Consider the following 15,153-nt stretch of genomic DNA (forward strand, 5'->3'; position numbering starts at 1 on the left):
AGGCCTCGACTTTTATGATATCACACTCTCCTGGTTTTCACTCCTCTACAGCTCTCTTAGCTGGTATCATTTATCTGTAGCTTTATATGTAGCTTTTTTAGATGTACCTTTTATATTTTATATGTAGCTTTTTCCTCTACCCAGCCCCTAAGTTTTGGAGTTCCTCAGGGACTGGTCACATAGGCTTGAGGGTCATGAGGTCTCTCTCATAACCACTCACCTTGGCCATTAGAGCACAAAAGCAGTCATAGACAGTGGGTAAATAAATGGCCACTACTGTGTTCCTAGAAAACATGATTTACTCACTGGCTAGAGTAAAAGGAAAAAAAAAAAACAAAAAACATTATTTACAAACAGGTGGTGCCCTTCGGCTGTAGGTTCTGACCGACCTCATCCTGGATCACCTTCTCCCTGGGGTGTCCTGCCATGGCCTTGGCGTTGCTCCATCGTGTTGGATGCGTGCTCTGCTCCCTCGTGCCTCTCTCCCTGGCCCCGGGCTTCTGCCGTCTCCAGGCAACGGCGTCCCACGCGGTCTCCAGGCAATAACAGATACTGATAAGGTTTGGCTGTGTCACCCCACCCCCCTCCAAATCTCACCTTGAATTGTAATAATCCCCACATGTCAAGGGCAGGGCCAGGTGGAGATAATTAATTCGTGGGGGCAGTTTCTCTCCTACTGTTCTTATGGTAGTAAATAAGTCTCACAAGAGCTGATGGTTTCATAAAGGGGAGTTCCCCTGCACAAGCTCTCTTGCCTGCCGCCATGTAAGGCGCGACTTTGCTTCTCCTTTGCCTTCTGCCATGATTGTGCAGCCATGCTGAACTGTGAGTCCATTAAAACTCTTTCCTTTATAAATTACCCAGTCTTGGGTATGTCTTTATTAGAAGCATGAGAACAGACTAATACAGATACTAAGTCCGCATGTCATCATCAGTTCAGCAATTTGGACAGAAAGAGTCACAGCTCTCTCTTGGTTCTGTGCTGTGTCTTAGCCTAGCTTGGGTCGCTTTCCCATCCCTGATCCAAGGGACTGGCAGAGGAGGCAGGGTCAACATATTACTCTCTAGGTCAGGAGGACTGAAGATTGGGAACAATTCCTGGGAAAAATCATGCTACAAACTTCCAATGTCTAAAACTTAGTTTAATTTTATTTATTTGACTTTAAAATAACATTTATTTCTCGGGGCAGTGCACACATTGAGCATGAAACCCGGGGCCTCACTCCACCGCTGGGATGCCACTGGTGGCCATCATCTTCTCCCAGGCTCCACATCTGAGCCTTGTACAGAGCGATGTCATTGCAGACCCTGCAGTGGTTGAGCCTGCGATCTGGGCATTCTGGGTTGAGCCAGGGCTCTGAGTCCCATGCAGTTTCCTGGTTTTCAGTCTGTGTCTGGGTCCTTCTTCCTTGGTCCCTGGGCAGCGTGGCGAATGAGATTCTGAAACCTGGTGTCTCCAGGCTCCTCCAGGTTACCGTGCCAAGACATGGGCTTCCTGGTGATCTGCGGACCTCGTGGAGGGGTTCACGTGATGCCACGCATAGACGTTCTGGGCTGGTAGCTCTTTGAGGTACAGCTCCTGCAAGATCTGGTTCTGACGGACCTCACCCTGGATCACCTTCTCCCTGGGGTGTCCTGCCATGGCCTTGGCGTTGCTCCATCGCGTTCGATGCGTGCCCTGCTCCCTCGTGCCTCTCTCCCTGGCCCCGGGCTTCTGCCGTCTCCAGGCAACGGTGTCCCACGCGGTCTCCAGGCAACAGCCCTCCCACAGCCCCAGCTTCTCACGACCCAGCCCTTACCCCAACCGCCCGTGGAGGCCCGTGGACCTCCAGGAAAGGGCTTCCCGTTACGGGACAGACCCGGAGGTCATGGGCATGTGGTTAGGACTCACCTTGGCCAGTCGTTTCCCTCCTAGAGAGCAGAGGCGCTGCTTCCTCGTGCTCTCCCTGCTTCCTCGTGCTCTCCCTTCTGTCTCGGGCCTGCAGTTTGCTCGGTGGTTCCAGACCGAGGCCCACTGGGAAGCCAGTTTCTTTTCTTTTTTTTTTTTCCCTCTGTTACCCAGGCTGGAGTGCAGTGGCGCGATCTCCGCTCACTGCAAGCTCCGCCTCCCGGGTTCACACCATTCTCCTGCCTCAGCCTCCCGAGTAGCTGGGACTACAGGCGCCTGCCACCACCCCTGGCTAATTTTTTGTATTATTAGTAGAGACGGGGTTTCACCGTGTTAGCCAGGATGGTCTCGATCTCCTGACGTCGTGATCCGCCCGCCTCGGCCTCCCAAAGTGTTGGGATTACAGGCGTGAGCCACCGCGCCCGGCTCTGGGAAGCCAGTTTCAAATGCAGAGTCTGGCGCGGCTGGCTGAGCAGGCAGCGGAGGCCGATGGTGGGTGTCCGTGGTCCTGCGTCTCCGTGTCCACAGCCAGGCCGCGGGGACCCCAGGGTCCACTCCTTCGCTGCCCGAGCACGGTCCCTGCAGGGGCCTCTCCGTGGGGTCGTGGATCGTCAGGGCAGCGTGGGTGGCTGGGTGGGGGCGGGCTGCAGGCAGGCTCTAAAAGCAGGGGCTGGGCGGGGGCGTGGGGGGATAGGGAGGGACGTAGTGGAAGTTGGGGCCCCAACGGACATGCGGGCGGCAGATGCAGCCCTTATGAAGATTCAGGCAGGAAGAGCTCGGCAGGGCGATGCCCACGACGGGGTAGTGGACGGGGACGAATTGGTTCAGAGACGGGTAGCAGATGGGGCAGAAGGACGAGTAGGTGGGATGGAACAGGAGTGTAGTCTGCGGATCCAGAACCGGGGGACGGATGGGAGGAAAGAAGAGCCCACTGCCAGGGCACTGCGGGGTGGCGCTAAGGGGGCGCCGGGATTGGGAGGCGGAGATGCGGGGCAGCTTTCGAGTCATTTTCAGCGAGTGCAGCGCTCCCTCGTCGGAACGGTCTGAGTGCGCAGCGAGCGCGGGGCCTGCGCGGCTTTTATCTCCTCCGGGCGTTCCAGGGCGGAATGGGCTTTGTGACCCGTGCCCCCCCCTTCCCCCCGAAGCCGGGAGCGCCCTGCGCTCCGCACAGGGCCCCCATCTCCGGGTTTAGGACCGAACAGTGGAAATGGAAGACTGAGGAAATGGCAACCCCTGTTCTTGGGTACCCTGTAGTTTTGCCCTCGATAGGCAAAGGCTGATCAGACGGCTAGGATACAGTTAGGGGCCGGGGGCCTGGGAGAGCGGCTCTGAGCAGGAACTGGGAAAAGGGGTTTCGAAGTCAGTGCCCCAGGCGCCTTCCCTTACGACAGCGCAGCGTTCAAAGCCCTTCAGTCCCTCACATCACTGCGGGAACATGCGCAATTAGACGTGCTACGTCCATTTTACCCATGGGACACGGAGGACCAGAGAGGGAACCTCCACAGACCGGCGGTGGGTGACAAAGCAGGTGGGGCTAGAACCTGGGACAGGAGAGGGCAGGTAGGAGGGAACGCAAAACGGCGGGCCCCAAGCGCGCACCAGCGGCCGCTCCTGCGTGTCTGGACAGGATTCTGCAGGGGGAGCGTCAGAGCAGACCTGGGCGTTTCCTAGCTTACCCTTCGCCCCTGTGTTCCTTGGTTTGATGCTTTACTTTTAACTAGAGCTAGAAACGTAAGAGTCACAGCCAGTAGGATGACTACCCACTCCTGAGCGCCTAATAACTAGATTTGGGCTTCCTTGCTCCCTGCCTGAGATGCCTCGCACCCTGCCAGATGATTAAGGAGGCTGCACTTTTGTCTGATGCAGAAACCCTCTCTGCTGAACATTACTGGTGTCTTTGATCACCATCCAAAGCATAAGCCTCTTTATTCTCCTATTCTCAACGATACTTTTATTAACGAGGACTAAGCTCTAATTTTTTATCTTATCCAAATTCCTACCTAAGGGGTCTAGAGATTCATGCCCTACAAACCTTAAATTCTCATCAGATGGGTTTTATTTAACCCTGTATATTGTGACTTACTTTTCTTTTCTTTTCTTTTCTTTTCTTTTCTTTTCTTTTCTTTTCTTTTCTTTTTTGAGACGGAGTCTCACTCTGACACCCAGGCTGGAGGGCGGTGGCGCAACCTTGGCTCACTGCAAACTCTGCCTCCCGGGTTCACGCCCTTCCCCTGCCTCAGCCTCCCAGTAGCTGAGACTACAGGCTCCCGCCACCAAGCCCAGCTAATTTTTTTGTATTTTTAGTAGAGACGGGGTTTCACCGTGTTAGCCAGGATGGTCTCGATCTCCTGACCTCCTGACCCGCCCGCCTCGGCCTCCCAAAGTGGGAGGATTACAGGTGTGAGCCACCGCGCCCGGCCTGTGATTTACTTTTCCATCTAACTCTGGCATAACATTATTATAAGACAAGGAAAAAATATTTAACCCCAAAATATATTTCCTTGCCATACCTTAAAATTGCCCTGCAAAGTCTCTTGTGGGAAAAATCCTCACTCTATAGAGAACCCCCTACCCCCTTTGTTTTCCTTCCTTTCTTTCCAGATCCAGGAGATAATCAACTAAGAGCCAGGCACCCTTTTACGTCCCATAAGAAACATTTTACAACCTGCTGTCTCTAAAGTCGGCTATCTGAGAGCTTCCTCTGCACAATAAAACTTGGTCTCCACAATCCTTTATCTGTAAGCTAAACATTCCTATCAGTCCCAAGTCTTTAAACAAACTCAAGCAATTGTCAACAACAAAAAAAATGTTTAAATTTACCTATAGCCTGGAAGCCCCCACTTTAAGTTGTCCCACCCTTCTAAACCAAACCAATGTATTTCTGAAATGTAATTAATGTCTCATGCCTTCCTAAAACATATAAAACCAAGCTGTGCCCCAACCACCTTGGGCACATATTCCCAGAACCTCCTGAGGGCCATGTCAGGGGCCGTGGTCACTCATATTTGGCTCAGAATCAATCTCTTCAAATATTTTACAAAGTTTAACTCTTTTCATCAACATCACCATAATATGTGATTTTTCCCCAACATCCTTTTCCTCTCTTATTTGACAAAACTTTCCGTTGTACTCCCTGAAAGTCCAGCTACATGATTCAGCAAACTCCCCTATTCCCTGAGAGTGCTTCTTTATTGACAGTCCCCTGTGACTCCTGGCTTTAACTGTACCTGGATTTCTCTTGAGGACACTGTTTCCCTTGTATCTCAAGTAGAGACTACTCATTCTTTCAAACTCTAAAGTACTTCAGGGTGAGAATGTGGGTGGGGTATTGCTTCTCCTTGCTCCTTCTAATTCCTTTAAAACCATTATTTCTCTCTTCCTATTAGAAAATCTCTTGCTCCTCAGAAGCTTGTGCTATGAGTCACCATGTCCCTGGCTTGTCCTGTCAGACCTCCTGGATCCTCTCTATTTCAATGAAAATGTTCACACTTGTCTCAAAGTCTCATTCTTGCATCTGTCATGCTGAGTGGGTTCAATGTCCATTTACATGGCTGGATTCAATTCTCTGGCTTCTTTTTGTGTGTGTGTTTTTTACTTATAAGAAATTATGAGGCCGGGCGCGATGGCTCACGCCTGTAATCCCAGCACTTTGGGAGGCCGAGGCGGGCAGATCACGAGGACAGGAGATCGAGACCATCCTGGCTAACATGGTGAAACCCCGTCTCTACTAGAAATACAAAAAATTAGCCAGGCATGGTGGCAGGCTACTGTAGTCCCAGCTACTCGGAAGGCTGAGGCAAGAGAATGGCGTGAACCCGGGAGGCGGAGGTTGCAGTGAGCCGAGATCGAGCTCACTCCACCTGGGCAACAGAGCAAGACTCCGTCTCAAAAAAAAAAAAAAGAAAGAAAGAAATTATGTATTTTGTAAAAGTTTTATTTTTAATTTACACATAAGAATTGCATAGATTTATGGGATAAGTTGTGTAATGATCAAATCAGGGTATTTAGCATATCCATCACCTCAAATACTTATCATTTCCTTGTGATGAGAATATTAAATAGCTTCCGTTTTAGATAGTTTGAAATATACAATACAATATTGTTAAATAGAGTCACTGCAGTGTGCAATAGGACACCAGAACTTATTCCTCCTATCTAGCTGTAATTTTGCACTCAACCAATCTCTCCCCATTCCTCCCCAACTTCGAGTGGCCACTATTCTGCTCTGTACTACCTTTTTTTTTCTTGAGACGGAGTCTTGCTCTGTCTCCCAGGCGGGAGTGCAGTGGCGGGATCTCGGCTCACTGCAACCTCCACCTTCCAGGTTCAAGCAATTCTCCTGCCTCAGCCTCCTGAGTAGCTGGGATTACAAGTGCCCACCACCATGTCCGGCTAATTTTCATATTTTTAGTAGAGACGGGGTTTCACCATGTTGGCCCGGCTGGTCTCGAACTCCCGACTCAGGTAATCTGCCTGTCTCGGCCTCCCAAAGTGCCGGGATTACAGGCGTGAGCCACCACACCCGGCCATTACACGTGATCAACTCTTTTAGATTTCACAAATGGGTGATTTTGTCCTTCTGTGCCTTATTTCACTTAATATCCTTTAGTTTCATCGTGTTGCTGCAAATGACAGGGTTTCACGCTTTTTAATGACAAAATATTATTCCATTATGTATATATACTGCGTTTTCTTTATCCACTCATGTGTTGATGGACACTTAGGATGATTCTGTATCTTGGCTATTATAAATAATGCTGCGGTAAACATGGGAGTGCACATTTCCCTTTGACATATTCATTTTCTTTGGATACATACCCAGCAGTGAGATTTCTGGGTCATATGCCAATTCTACTTTTCATTTTTTGAGGCATCTCCATACTGTTTTCCATAATGGCTAGATTAGTGTATATGCCCACCAAGAGTGTATAAGGGCTCCATTTCTCCACGTTTACACCAGCATTTCTTATTCTTTGTCTTTAAAAACATTTTTAGATTGAGGTGTACATGTGTAGGTTTGTTACATGGGAGTTAAAACTTAATCCTTTCTTTTTCTTTTTCATAAATTGAGACAGGGTCTTGCTACGTTGCCCAGGCTGGTCTTGAACTGCCTTGACCTCCTAAAGTGTCAGAACCATAGACGTGAGCCACTCCACCCAGCCTAAAACTTCATCTTCTTTTGTAAATGCACTTTCATCTTCAGCATTCCAGACTTAGTACCATCCTCCCAGGCACTTATGTCCTCTTCTTTGCTCTCACCCTTGGCATCTTATCCCAAACTGAGTCCTGTCAATTCCACCTCTAAAATAGATCTGTAATATCTTTCCTTTTTCTCTTAGCCATCTGTACTAGTCCGCTTTCATGTTGCTGATAAAGACATACCTGAGACTGAGCAATTGACAAAAGAAAGAGGTTTAATGGACTCACAGTTCCACGTGGCTGGGGAGGCCTCACAGTCATGGCGGTGGGTGAATGTTATGTCTCACATGGCAGCAGGCAAGAGAAGAGTGAGAGCCAAGCAAAAGGGGTTTCCTCTTATAAAATTATCAGATCTCATGAGACTTATACACTACCATGAGAACAGTATGGGGGAAACTGCCCCCATGATTCAATTGTCTCCCACTGGGTCCCTCCCACAACACAAGGGAATTATGGGAGCTACAATTTGATATGAGATTTTGGTGGGGACACAGCCAAATCATATCATTCCACTCCTGACCCCTCCCAAATCTCATGTCTTCACATTTCAAAACCAATCATGCCTTCCCAACAGTCCCCTAAAGTCTTACTTCATTTCAGCATTAATTCAACAGTTCAGTCTAATGTCTCATCTGAGACAAAGCAAGGCCCTTCTGCCTACGAGCCTATAAAATCAAAAGTAAGTTAGTTACTTCCTAGATACAATGGAGGTACAGGCATTGGGTAAATACAGCCATTCCAAATGGGAGAAATTGGCTGAAACAAAGGGGCTACAGGCCCCATGCAGGTCTGAAATCCAGCAGGGCAGTGAAATCTCAAAGTTCCAAAATGATATTTGACTCCACATCTCACATCTGGGTCATGCTGATGAAAGAGGTGGGTTCCCATGGTCTTGGGCAGCTCCTCCCCTGTGGCTTTGCAGGGTACCACCTCCCTCCTGGCTGCTTTCATGGGCTGGCGTTGAATGTCTGCAGCTTTTCCAGGTGCACGGTGCAAGCTGTCCGTGGATCTACCATTCTGGGGTCTGGAGGATGGTGGCCCTCTTCTCACAGTTCCACTAGGTAGTGCCCCAGTGGGGACTCTGTGTGGGGGGCATCCATCCCACATTTATTTTCCTCACTGCCCTAGCAGAGGTTCTCCCTGAGGTCCCCACTGCTGCAGCAAACCCCTGCCTGGACATCCAGGCATTTCCATACATCCTCTGAAATCTAAGCAGAGGTTCCCAAACCTCAATTCTTGACTTCTGTGTACCCGCAGACTCAATACCATGTGGAAGCTGCCAAGGCTTGGGTCTTGCACCCTCTGAAGCCATGGTCTGAGGTGTACCTTGGCCCCTTTTAGTCATGGCTGGAGTTGCTGGGACACAGAGCACCAAGTGCCTAGACTGCACACAGCAGAGGGACCCTGGGCCTGGCCCACAAAACAATTTTTTTCCTTCTAGGCCTCTGGGCCTGTGTGGGAAGAAGCTGCCACAAAAGTCTCTGATATGCCCTGGAGACATTTTCCCCATTGTCTTGGTGATTAACATTCGGCTTCTTTTTTTTTTTTTTTTTTTTTTTTTTTTTTTTTTTTTTTTTTCTTTTTATGTCTTATTTCTTTTTTTTTTTATTAATTTTTGCATACAAAAACAATAAACATTTTCTTTTTTTTTTTTTTTTTTTTTTTTGAGACGGAGTCTCGCTCTGTTGCCCAGGCTGGAGTGCAGTGGCGTGATCTCGGCTCACTGCAAGCTCCGCCTCCCGGGTTCACGCCATTCTCCTGCCTCAGCCTCTCCAAGTAGCTGGGACTACAGGCGCCCGCCACCACGCCCGGCTAATTTTTTTTTTTGTATTTTTAGTAGAGACAGGGTTTCACAGTGGTCTCGATCTCCTGACCTCGTGATCCGCCCGCCTCGGCCTCCCAAAGTGCTGGGATTACAAGCGTGAGCCACCGCGCCCGGCTAACAATAAACATTTTCTAAAAATACATACAAACAAAAAGATGCGTATCAAACATATTAGGAAGGTTGCACATGGGAAGTCGGGGAATAGAAATGGGGGGTGGGAGTTAAAATAAATGAGAGAGGGACTTTATATGGATCAGTGACAATAACTCAATCCTCTATTTGACAAAGAAGAGGGAGAAGGAAGAGGAAGAAAAAGAAAGTGGGATAAAGGATCAGAAAGGGAAGAAAATAAAAAAAATTAGAGTATGACTCCAGGGTAGACCTGTTTTGTTGTCACTGAGTTGGTTGGTTGGTTTGTCTGTTGTATTCTTCATGTTTCGCCAAGTTGGCCAGACTGGTCTCGAACTCCTAGCCCGAAGTGATCAACCCGCCTCGCCCCCCAGAGTGCCGGGACCACAGGCGTGAGCCACCACGTCCAGCCCCCACATTGCTTCTGGCCTCCGTGGTAGACCTCCCAGACGGAGCGGCCAGGCAGAGGAGCTCCTCACTTCTACCCAGACACAGGGTGGCCGGGCAGAGGAGCTCCTCACTTCCCAGACGGAGTGGCCAGGCAGAGACGCTCCTCACTTCTTCCCAGACGATAGGTGGCCGGGCAGAGGCGCTCCTCACTTCCCAGACGATAGGTGGCCGGGCAGAGGCGCTCCTCACTTCCCAGACGATGGGTGGCCGGGCAGAGGCGCTCCTCACCTCCCAGACGATGGGTGGCCGGGCAGAGGCACTCTTCACTTCCCAGACGATGGGTGGCCGGGCAGAGGCACTCCTCACTTCCCAGATGGGGCAGCCGGGCAGAGGCGCTCCTCACTTCCCAGATGATGGGTGGCCGGGCAGAGGCGCTCCTCACTTCCCAGATGGGGCAGCCGGGCAGAGGCGCTCCTCACTTCCCAGATGATGGGTGGCCGGGCAGAGGCGCTCCTCACCTCCCAGACGATGGGTGGCCGGGCAGAGGCGCTCCTCACCTCCCAGACGATGGGTGGCCGGGCAGAGGCGCTCCTCACTTCTTCCCGGACGGGGCGGCCGGGCAGAGGCGCTCCCCACTTCTTCCCGGACGGGGCGGCCGGGCAGAGGCGCTCCCCACTTCTTCCCGGACGGGGCGGCCGGGCAGAGACGCTCCCCACTTCTTCCCGGACGGGGCGGCCGGGCAGAGGCGCTCCCCACTTCTTCCCGGACGGGGCGCCCGGGCAGAGGCGCTCCCCACTTCTTCCCGGACGGGGCGGCCGGGCAGAGGCGCTCCTCACTTCTTCCCGGACGGGGCGGCCGGGCAGAGGCGCTCCTCACTTCTTCCCGGACGGGGCGGCCGGGCAGAGGCGCTCCTCACTTCTTCCCGGACGGGGCGGCCGGGCAGAGGCGCTCCTCACTTCTTCCCGGACGGGGCAGCCGGGCAGAGGCGCTCCTCAACTCCCAGACGATGGGTGGCCGGGCAGAGGCGCTGCTCACTTCCCAGACGATGGGTGGCCGGGCAGAGGCACTCCTCACTTCCCAGACGGGGCGGCCGGGCAGAGGCGCTCCTCACTTCCCAGACGGGGCGGCCGGGCAGAGGCGCTCCTCACTTCCCAGACGGTGGGTGGCCGGGCAGAGGCGCTCCTCACTTCCCAGACGGTGGGTGGCCGGGCAGAGGCGCTCCTCACTTCCCAGACGGTGGGTGGCCGGGCAGAGGCGCTCCTCACTTCCCAGACGGTGGGTGGCCGGGCAGAGGCGCTCCTCACTTCCCAGACGGGGCGCCCGGGCAGAGGCGCTCCTCACTTCTTCCAAGACGGGGCAGCCGGGCAGAGGCGCTCCTCACTTCTTCCCGGACGGGGCGGCCGGGCAGAGGCGCTCCTCACTTCCTCCCGGACGGGGCGGCCGGGCAGAGGCGCTCCTCACCTCCCAGACGATGGGAGGCCGGGCAGAGGCGCTCCTCACTTCCCAGACGATGGGTGGCCGGGCAAAGGCGCTCCTCACCTCCCAGACGGGGCGGCCGGGCAGAGGCGCTCCTCACTTCCCAGACGATGGGTGGCCGGGCAGAGGCGCTCCTCACTTCCCAGATGGGGCAGCCGGGCAGAGGCGCTCCTCACTTCTTCCCGGACGGGGCGCCCGGGCAGAGGCGCTCCTCATTTCTTCCCAGACGGGGCGGCCGGGCAGAGGCGCTCCTCACTTCCCAGACGGGGCGGCCGGGCAGAGGCGCTCCTCACTTCTTCCCGGACGGGGCGGCCGGGCAGAGGCGCTCCTCACTTCCCAGACGGGGCGGCCGGGCAGAGGCGCTCCTCACTTCCCAGACGGGGCGGCCGGGCAGAGGCGCTCCTCACTTCTTCCCGGACGGGGCGGCCGGGCAGAGGCGCTCCTCACTTCCCAGACGATGGGTGGCCGGGCAGAGGCGCTCCTCACCTCCCAGACGGGGCGGCCGGGCAGAGGCGCTCCTCACTTCCCAGACGGGGTGGCCGGGCAGAGGCGCTCCTCACTTCCCAGACGATGGGTGGCCGGGCAGAGGCACTCCTCACTTCCCAGACGATGGGTGGCCGGGCAGAGGCGCTCCTCACTTCCCAGACGGGGCGGCCGGGCAGAGGCGCTCCTCACTTCCCAGACGGTGGGTGGCCGGGCAGAGGCGCTCCTCACTTCCCAGACGATGGGTGGCCGGGCAGAGGCGCTCCTCACCTCCCAGACGGGGCGGCCGGGCAGAGGCGCTCCTCACTTCCCAGACGGGGTGGCCGGGCAGAGGCGCTCCTCACTTCCCAGACGGTGGGTGGCCGGGCAGAGGCGCTCCTCACTTCCCAGACGGTGGGTGGCCGGGCAGAGGCGCTCCTCACTTCCCAGACGGTGGGTGGCCGGGCAGAGGCGCTCCTCACTTCCCAGACTGTGGGTGGCCGGGCAGAGGCGCTTCTCACTTCCCAGACGGTGGGTGGCTGGGCAGAGGCGCTCCTCACTTCCCAGATGGTGGGTGGCCGGGCAGAGGCGCTCCTCACTTCCCAGACGGGGCGGCCGGGCAGAGGCGCTCCCCACCTCCCAGACGGGGCGGCGGCCGGGCAGGGGCTGCAATCCCAGCACCCTGGTAGGCCAAGGCAGGCGGCTGGGGGGCGGAGGCTGCCGCGAGGCCAGACCACGCCACCGCACTCCAGCCTGGGCAACACCGAGCACTGGGTGAGCGAGACTCCGTCTGTAGTTCCAGTAGCTCGGGAAGCTGAGGCGGGCAGAGCACTCGGCGTGAGGAGCTGGCGACGAGCGTGGCCAAGATGGCGAACGCGTGCCTGCCGTGAAAGGAGAAAAGGCAGGCAGCGGTGGCGCGCGGCAGCAGACCCAGGCAGTCCGCGGCGCGGGCAGCCGCAAGCCGAGTAGATTGCAGCCTGGGCCAGAGAGGGAAAAGAAGAAAGAGGAAAGAAAGAAAGAAAGAAAGAAAGAAAGAAAGAAAGAAAGAAAGAAAGAAAGAAAGAAAGAAAGAGAGAGAGAGAGAGAGAGAGAGAGAGAGGGAGGGAGGGAGGGAGGGAGGGAGGGAGGGAGGGAGGGAGGGAGCGGCTTCTTATTACTTATGAAAATTTCTGCAGATGGCTTGAATTTCTCCTCAGAAAATGAGATTTTCTTCTCTATAGCATTGTCAGGCTGCAAATTTTCCCAACTTTTATGCTCTGCTTCCCTTATAAAACCGAATGCCTTTAATAGAACCCAAGTCACCCCTTGAATGCTTTGCTGCTTAGAAATTTCTTCCACCAGATACCCTGAATCATCTCTCTCAAGTTCAACGTTCTGCATATCTCTATGGCAGGGGCAAAATGCCACTAGTCTCTTTGCTAAAACATAACAAGAGTCACCTTTGCTCCAGTTCCCAAGTTCCTCATGTCTATCTGAGACCACCTCAGCCTGGATTTCATCGTCCATATCATTATCAGCATTTTGGTCAAAGCCATTCAACATGTCTCTAGGGAGTTCCCAACTTTCCACATTTTCCTGTCTTCTGAGTCCTCCAAACTGTTCCAGCCTCTGTCTGTTACCCAATTCCAAAGTCTCTTCCACATTTTCGGGTATCTTTTCAGCAGCGTCCCACTCCCACTACCAATTTACTGTATTAGTCCATTTTCATGCTGCTGATAAAGACATACCCAAGGCCAGGCGCGGTGGCTGTAATCCCAGCACTTTGGGAGGCCGAGCCAGGCAGATCACTTGAAGTCAGGAGTTTGAGACCAACCTGGTGAACATGATGAAATGCTGTCTCTACTAAAATGAAAAAAAAAAAAAAAAAGTAGCCAGGCACGGTGGCAGGCACCTGTAATCCCAGCTACTCGGGAGGCTGAGGCAGGAGAATCACCTGAACCCAAGTTGCAGTGAGCCAAGGTCGCGCCACTGCACTCCAGCCTAGGTGACAGAGTGAGACTCTGTCTCAAAAATAAGTAAATAAATAAATAAATAAATAAGACCTACTTGAGACTTAGCAATTTAGAAAAGAAAGAGATTTAATGGACTCACAGTTCCACGTGGCTGGGGAGGCCGCATAATCATGGCAGAAGGTGAAAGTTACATCTCACATGGCAGCAGACAAGAGAACAGTGAAAGCCAAGCAAAGGGGTTTCTTCTCCTTTTTTTTTTTTTTTTTTTTTGAGACAGAGTCTCGCTCTGTCGCCCAGGCTGGAGTGCAGTGGCGCGATCTCGGCTCACTGTAAGCTCCGCCTCCCGGGTTCACGCCATTCTCCTGCCTCAGCCTCCCAAGTAGCTGGGGCTACAGGCGCCCCCCCACCACGCCTGGCTAATTTTTTGTATTTTTAGTGGAGACAGGGTTTCACGGTTTTAGCCAGGGTGGTCTCGATCTCCTGATCTCGTGATCCACACCCCTCGGCCTCCCAAAGTGCTGGGACTACAGACATGAGCCACTGAGCCCGGCTGGGGTTTCTTCTTATAAAATCATCACATCTCGTGAGACTTATATACTACCAGGAGAACAGTATGGGGTAAACCACCTCCATGATTCAATTATCTCCCACTGAGTCCCTCCCACAACACAAGGGAATTATGGGAGCTACAATTTGAGATGAGATTTCAGTGCGGACACAGCCAAGCCACAGCCCCATCACTCTAGTCCAACCATCATCTCTCATCTGGTCTTCTGTGAAGTCTCCCAAGTCACTCTGGCTCACCTCCAAGGCAATCAGCAGCCAGGGGACACTTTTTAAAATATAAATCTGACCGTCATGTGCCTGTGGAGTGTCCAGGAGGCTGGATGGAGAACGCCCTCCTCAGCTTCTAGGATTCTTAGGGTGGGGACCCAGGTGCAGTAGGCGAGGAGTTGGAAGACATCATAGAGAGGCAGGGTTTGTGAGAAGCCATTTCTCAGAGAAATTTATGGGAACCAGAGACAATAGCTCCCCTTGGGACTGAAGGCAGCTGGAATGTGGGACAGGAGACTGAAGAAGCAAGAGTCCAGGAAGCACCTGCCTAAAAGGAATTACCTGGAACTTAAGAGCTGAATGCAGCTGGGGGCAGCACCCACAGGAAGAGAAGCTTTGATGTCAGCCTAGACTTGCGTTTCTAGCTGAGCGCCTCCATTCTCAAGGAAGCCACTTTCCTCAGCTGTCAATTCCAGTGAATTAATGAGAATTCAAAGAGATGACATTTGCAAAACATCCCGATATCCTCATGAATACTTTCAACCTATATGCAACAGTGTCTTTTCTTATAATATTTATTACAATACTGGAGTAATAGGAAACGTTAAGAGGTTCCAGACAGAGAGAATGAGGAGGAAGAGTTTATTTATTTATTTATTTGAGACAAGGTTTCACTCCTGTCACCCAGGCTGGAGTGCAGTGGTGCAATCTTGGCTCACTGTAACCTCTGCCTCCTGGGTTCAAGCAATTCTCCTGTCTCAGCCTCAGGAGTAGCTGGGATTATAGGTGCACACCACCACGCCCTGCTAATTTTTTGTATTTTTAGTAGAGATGGGGTTTCACCATGTTGGCCAGGCTGATCTCAAACTCCTGACCTCAGGTGATCCGCCTGCCTCGGCCTCCCAAAGTGCTGGGATTACAGGTGTGAGCCACCATGCCTGGCCACGAGGAAGATATTTAGGAGACATTTCAGAGGAGAAATAATATGGGTGGGAGCAGACACTTTCTGAAACTTTGAAGAGATCACTGAACGAAGAGGATTTTTAGGAAGTCTGGTT

The 15,153-nt window shown here is 53.1% G+C and overlaps 1 protein-coding gene and 1 pseudogene across 1 annotated transcript in view; one reads left to right on the top strand and one right to left on the bottom strand.

The window, feature by feature from the left end:
- Positions 1–1,129: 1,129 nt before the first annotated feature.
- On the bottom strand, positions 1,130–1,651 carry LOC129462968 (cilia- and flagella-associated protein 144-like; annotated as a pseudogene).
- Positions 1,652–2,289: 638 nt separating this feature from the next.
- LYG1 (lysozyme g1) overlaps positions 2,290–15,153 on the top strand; it is a 32,505-nt gene continuing 19,641 nt past the window's right edge. Inside the window, exon 1 of the mRNA XM_063617635.1 lies at positions 2,290–2,380. The gene's annotated coding sequence lies outside the window, so the exon portion shown is untranslated. The remainder of the gene's footprint in view (positions 2,381–15,153) is intronic.

This window comes from Symphalangus syndactylus, chromosome 14, assembly GCF_028878055.3.
Source record: "Symphalangus syndactylus isolate Jambi chromosome 14, NHGRI_mSymSyn1-v2.1_pri, whole genome shotgun sequence".
NCBI lineage: Eukaryota > Metazoa > Chordata > Mammalia > Primates > Hylobatidae > Symphalangus > Symphalangus syndactylus.